The sequence below is a fragment of the Cydia splendana genome, chromosome 2 (assembly GCF_910591565.1).
Source record: "Cydia splendana chromosome 2, ilCydSple1.2, whole genome shotgun sequence".
NCBI classification, from domain to species: Eukaryota; Metazoa; Arthropoda; class Insecta; order Lepidoptera; family Tortricidae; genus Cydia; species Cydia splendana.
In genome coordinates this window covers 22,180,458-22,187,799 of record NC_085961.1, presented here as the reverse complement: position 1 = coordinate 22,187,799, position 7,342 = coordinate 22,180,458, and positions in this window count along the sequence as shown.

The window sequence follows — 7,342 nt, the reverse complement described above, 5'->3', positions numbered from 1 at the left end:
GGTCAGCCCGGGTGAGCGGAGTTTCCCGCAAGATATTACCAAGAGCCTGCAAAATTACACTATTAAGCCGAATATATTGCGCTTCACAAACGCCGGACGGTGATTCCGAAAGTTTCCGATCGATTTATTATGTAACACATCTATCGGCTGATATTATGGGGCTATTAAAGGGTATTACGGTACGCTTGTAATAAATTGGCTGTAGTGACTGTGGTGTCTGTAGTGTTGTCATCTATATGTAAGCTGAAAACTATCCTATTTCATTATTAATTTATAGGCGTAGTGAAGACTTGTTTTTTCGAGACTGTAGAAAGTGTAGAATATAGATTGAATAGCTAACTAGGTACGTAAACATTAATTTTTTTTTTTAAGTTTACCTACTACATATTTAAAGTGTGCATAGTTTTTTTAGCCCGTTGTAGTGTCCCACTGCTGGGCAAAGTTAGACGAAATAAATGGAACTACATTTTTTTCTAACAGAATTAAAATTAAATCTGTTTTATATTGCTTAGGGACTTGCATAACTAAGTACTTATGTATCTCCGGTTTGTTTTCCTTAACTCCGGTAGGTAGTCGTATAAAAACAGCGCAGAGATGCTGTTTTCCGGTTCGCCGCGCACCTCAAAGGCGGGGTCTATTCGCTCCCCGAACGGATTAAAAGGTGCAATTTAAACAGATTCCTTTTCGACGTCTGACTAAATCGTAGCTAATCGCCTCCTTTCTTAAACAAAGAGTTAATTTAAGACCAAGCATTTACCTTTAGAGACCTTTGGATAAACAAAGCTAATTATGATCGGGGTAAGTGTCTTCCCCAAGGAACTGTCTTAGACAGTGCAGCGATAATCATATCACAATGGGGTATTGATTTAAGCTCCAGAGCGCACAGCGACCTAGGCTCACTGTTCTAACTCTCAAAACTTATAATTGAATTTGGAATCCTTAATTGAATAGTAACAATCAAAGCCTGGATTAATGAGGAGATGGGTTGACGAAGACTGAAATAAATGATAGTGCCTCCTCCATAAGTGGTGGCAACGGGAAAATACTTTAGTTACACAACATTTATTAGGATTTTGTATCCAAATGAAGCCAAACTGAATTTATTGCTGTTTCTGTTATCTGTCTGTATGTCAGTATTTCGTTAATCATAAGACGGCTAAAATATTCAGTGTGTATGTCGCTATCACAACAAATATAAAAATAATATTTAAAAATAATCGGACGTAAAAACGCATACTTATAGAAGATCCATGATTTTCCTAGTGTTATTTTGCGAGAGGTTTTTTATTCTGCAATGAACTTTCCATTACGAATGCTCCATTTGACCTTACGTTATATTTTTTTATATTAACTCCATTATCGTTTTAGACACAAAGCATGCATATTATAAACATGATGCACCCTTTTATTAAGTAGGTACTTTCTTTATACCTACTTTGCATTCAATATATTTCATATACAAGCCACAGAAAAACTAAAAATAAACTGTTTTTCCTTTCTGTAATGTAACCTGTTGCATAGAGTAAGAAATGTGCACTGTGTTACAAAAGTGTCTAGAAATATCAGAAAGCAACTTTATGCAGAACTCGTCGAAAATTACTTGGTAAGAGGAGTTCTTCTAAGGAGAGAAATTTTCGTCTGGTAAGTTCAATTGGTAAATAATATAATACCTATCTTCTGAACACAATGAACATTTTGAACGGGTCTACCGGAATAGTAAACTATAAAGCGATCGGTAAGTTGTGAAAACTGTGAAAAGATGTCGTACATAAGACATACATAAGAACAGAGAGATGGTACCTAGACAAATATTCCAGTAGACTGCTAAATTGAGGCGAGTACACGTCTCAGGAGAACTAGTGTAATTTTATATTACTACGAGATTTGCAATAACGAAACATAATCTAACAATACTCCAAAACAACCAGCTACCAAAAGGAAAATGCTAGGGATGTACCGACTAGTCGGGAAAGCCGACTATCCGGCCACATTTGTAGACGGCGATTAGTCGGCGACTAGTTGGCAAAAATGGCCGATTAGTCGGCACTTTATTAGTGAAAGAATAACAGAAAAAAAGAAATCAACAGTCAATATTTACCATATGTCTTATGTTTATTTTACTAAAATACCTATTCAGGGTACGAAAACTTTTGTTCGTATAATTGACCGTTTGATCGTTATGGTATGTTGGTGGGCTGATGTTTTCCTCTACAGGTCGATCTCAACTGATACACGAGAATCAGTTGAGATCGACCTTCATGTGCAAGTTCGATAGTTATTTTTTTTATTATTATTATTCAGTTATTGTCTTTTTTTAATGGTGGAGCCATAGGGAACTATTAATGTTATTGCAAAATTTAGAGACTTTAGTCAGGGCACGTTGCTCGTAAAGACGCTGACCACAGGGGATAGGTTCTTAACTGGCGACTACGTACGGGAAATAGAGCCTTGGAAATACCTCCTACAAGCTGTACTGACGGTCTGCTCAGGATCGCAAAATAAAAGAACTAAAGACAGAAATTGAACGAGGATTCTTGTGATAGGTCTTTGAACTTGTAGAGAACACCTTTAGCCAAGCTAAATTATGATGAATAGCGCCAACGGAGCAAAACTACTGTTTTTCACCTGAACTTATACTAAACTAATGATCTGGCCGACTAGCCGACTAATCGGCCATTCGAACGCCGATTAGTCGGCTACTCGGCTAGTCGGCCAAATCAATAGTCGGTACATCACTATCGGTACATTTTCAAAATGCATTAAACTTGTAACAACAAATGAAATTCAAAAATCTAATAAACGATATAGGTATATGTATGCACCTAAACGGTTAAATTAGCCAACCAAATAAGTTGGCTAATTTAACCGTTTATTAGGTTGAGTGAAACAGTCGTTTTCAAAGAGCTGACTTTCAATACGCCAAGTTGTTCAACGTTGAGTGATTCTAGTTCAATTAAATATCGGCCTAGGCATCAAATTGGATGCCGGCGTTTCATGATTAGCCTAGGCGACTCATTAACTGGCTAAATTAACCAGATGGCTGCGACATGTACACACAACTGCAAAATATAATATGCATACCTCTTAAAATTCCATTCATAAAATGGGTGTGCACTTTTGCAGCTCGCTGTATATTATGAAAAGTTAGACCAAGACAAGTCTGCAACGAGTTTGATAGCACACGCAGTACATGTATTATTTATATTATAATATAAGTCATGATTTCGCAGTAGTTTGACGTTTAAAATAACACTTGTACTGCGAGTGCACTCAAACTCGTTGCATTGTCTAATGTCTTCGTCTGACTCTGCCTTCCTACTATTATTCACTGTACGAAATTGTACACATTTAGTAGGGTGCCAAGTGCGATAACACTTACCTAATCATTTAATTAAAGTCATTATCAAGTCACACCTAAACACGAACCTAAATGACCCTAACGAAGTTGTAGGTACTTTAGACCAAAGTTTCTCAACTAGATAAGTCTTTTGAACTAACAGAGTTGGGAGCTTTTATAGTAAGCACCTAAAAATAGTTGTAATTGCCCCTCAGCGGGATAATTACAACTACATATTTATAATAAGTTTCTTTACTGTGAACTAGCACTGCTAAACCTGAGCTCCTGTGGTTAGTCATGTCGTAGGTACGGGATCTAAATTGAACCCATTTATTTCTCTCTCTTCGCCCGGCTGATTTCGGCCACAGCGACTGCATTATATTATGCCTAGGAGCGGGAACTGAGCTGGTCCGCTCGCTCGTGCGCCCTCATGTGACTGCACGTCACTGCAGTACCCAATCTTCGTCTGCAGTGCTCGTCCACACCGAGGGCATGTCAGGACTCCGTCAACGTAATGATAGGTGAAGGGTAGGTGGTCGGGCCTTTAGATTTAGAGCATCTCGTTTATTATCAAGGCCTACCCTCCTCCGCTCTTCAAAATCATCAATCTTTAGATGCACCAACCGTCTCCACTCCGGACGCTTCGCCGCTTGTGCTTCCCACTCAGAGGGGTCAATATTACATCGCCTCATGTGCCTTTTCTGAACATCCTTATAACGGATCCTTATAACATACCTATACTCGTATATACGAAAAACTAACAATCTTGTAAAAGAAATTGAGTTATTCGGTCGAAACATTGCTTAGTATAAATGGTCGCCACCAGCCGTCAGCGATGGTTCCGCTACTAATATAATACGTCTGCACCGGTAAGCAATTGGAATGACACGCCTAGTCTCATTTTGCTCAGTAGCAAGTTTTACCGATATACTTTCATAAGCTCATTGCTACGCCGCCAACTTTTGAAAACTTTCGCTAACTCTAAGTAATTAAAGTTTATTCTATGGTTCATCATGCTTCAGAAAGATTTTTCTTTCGCTCTCTTTTATAAATAGCCAAAACTTTTCCTTTGCGATGTAATGGGTACAGATTCTACGTATACTATTAGCAACTAAGTTTTGTGCGACCAAATATGAGAGATTTTGCTGCTGATGAAATAATTTAGATGAACCAATTACCTACAACTAAAATTTCTCAACCAAGGCATTGGAGGGATAGTTTGATATTAGTGATGTACCGACTATTGATTTGGCCGACTAGCCGACTAATCGGCGCTCGGATTGCCGATTAGTCGGCTAGTCGGCCAGATCATTAGTTTCGCCTAAGTTCAATTCAGATCACGTAAAATACAATAGTTTTTCCACCTGCGTCGCGCTATTCATCATATTAAAAAAATAAAATAAAATAAATAAAAAAATCCTAAGGCTATTCATACGACAACCTGACAATCGGACATAAGAAAGCGGCCACACGGTCAATTATTCGAACAAAAGTTTTCGTAAGCACCCTAAGTAGGAATTTGGGTACCTAAAATAGGTGAAAAGTTTATGGTAAATATTTGCTGTTTATTTCTTTTTGCCCTGATTGTTTATCACTTATAAAGTGCCGGCTATGGAATGAGCTCCCTTCCGAGGTTTTCGCGAGGGTCTACAGTATGGGGTTCTTCAAAAAAGGAGTGTACAGGTTTTTAAAAGGTCGGCAACGCGCATGTGGGCATTCCCATTTAAAGTTGTACCCTCGAGTTTTTCGCATGTCCCCTTGCATTTTTGCAATTTACTCAAGACGAATTTTTTAACTGGGCAAATGATGTTTTTTATTGAAATATATTATATAGACACATCATTTATGAAGTTTAATGCACAATAAATCACTTTTTTCTTACTTAAAATCAGGTTTTTAGATATGATAAAATGACCCCGTAGTACTGTCCCCTTCACCGACTTCAATTTTTGATGGACTTTTACACATATTTTTTCTATGAAGGCAACACCAAGTAATGCATTCCTGGCATAGTTTAAATGTTGAAAAATGTGTTATTGATGAAAAAGAGCTTTAAAAACATCAATAATAGGGTTTAATTTCGATAAAAACGTTGTCCCCGCGAAATCGTGAAACGGACATAGTCCGGGTTGGTTACGCAGTTTTCGCTACTTAGCGAAATACTTTTTACCAATATTTTAGGTTTTTTTACATCCTGGAAACCCTGTGACCATAGATAAAGCTTGTTTAAACGTCAAATTTGATTTAAAACAGTCAATTCGCAACCTCCAAGGCGTGCTGGCGTGCGACCTGTAAGTTTACTCAATGTTTTGTCCGTTTTGTTCAACTGTTTATGCAGCTTGAACGTTAAGTAACTAAAACACTGTTTATATTAAATAAAACTATGTTTCATATAGTTATTTGTCAAGTCAATAAGTTGAACATTGCGTTTAGTTTTGTTTTATTTTGAATAGATTTAATTCTGGATCAGACAAATCGTTACGTCCGTTTGGTTACAATTTGAAGCGTAACATATAGGCGGACTAGAAAAATGTAACCGAACGGACACGGTAAAGTCGCACGCACATTGAGTATGTATAGTTTTTACCGTGACTTTGTCTATACTTATTTAATTCATGTGCAATTAATAAGTCATATTTTATTAAGTAAAATTGAGTTCCTTATGTTTAAAACTCTATCTACTGATTTTAGTACATATTTAGGCCTCCTTTTTTTATTCGCTGAGTATTTGTGTAAATTTTTGATTATTGTGATTTCGTCTTTACTTTGTCCATTAAGTTACATGGGTGTCCATTTGGAAATGTCCCCTTGATTTCAAAAGTATTTTTATTGTTTATTCAAAGTTTATAACCTAAAACATTTAATTTTTTTGACAATAATCACATGTTTTGTTAATTCTAATGATTGTTATTCGTCACATGGCAGTAATGCCAATAACTATTTAATAAACCTAAAAATAACGTACGATTTGGGGCCACCTCGTAACCAAACCGCCTAAAATTCCCTTTTATGAAAAATGTTTGCTCTAAATTGGTCAATGATAATTGTTTTTAGGTTGTTTATTAACATTATTATGCTTTAAACATAAAAACATTTGCTTCAAGTATGTATTTTATTCACTATATCAAAAACCATTTGTAACCAAACAGACCGCAAAAAACCTTCCTCATCCTATTAAATATGAATTTTAACTGGTTTATGCTAAAAATATGACGATTCTCTTTTGTGTTTCATAAACTAGAATATATTTACTCATAGAATTACATAAAAAAGTACCAAATAATCCAAGTTATATTTTCAACTCGTCAAGTGAGTCATGGTACAACTTTAAATGGAAATGCCCATGTAACACCTCTGGAGTTGCAGGCGTCCATAGGCTACGGTGACTGCTTACCATCAGGCGCGCCGTATGCTTGTTTGCCACCGACGTGGTATAAAAAAAAATAAGAACGAAAAAGCCGTCGACGCGTCGGTAGGCGCCGGCTGATGCGAGCCGAGCCGAACGACCACTTTTTCGCTCTTATTGCGCAAACATAAAACATTTTCCTATCGGATTTTGCCGATTCCGCGTCGACATTTGTGAACGCATGCGTTAACGGAATGTGTGAAAAATGACAATGCGCTTACCGCTGCAGCGGCCACCACAGCTTATGGGTGTAGTTATGCGTAGTTTAATAAATAAATAAATAATATACAGTAAATTGTCAGTGTCAGGTAAGGTAACTTTAAACCCAGATCCAAAATCCACAACAAATTAATCCACCGTTTTTATTGCTTAGCCGTCCACGAAGACGGAAGAAATGAATGCTTCAGTATTTGCATTATTCATTTCTGAACTTAATTTAAACGGCTTTTTTAAACTTTAACTCAAGTTTATGCTAAGCTTAGTCAAGAAAGATCAGTCCAACTTTATACCGTTTGAATTTTCGTTGATTCAAACGTACCTAGTACCTACTTATAGTCTACGTATGGGTATGTTCAAAGAAAATATTAGGTATTATCCTA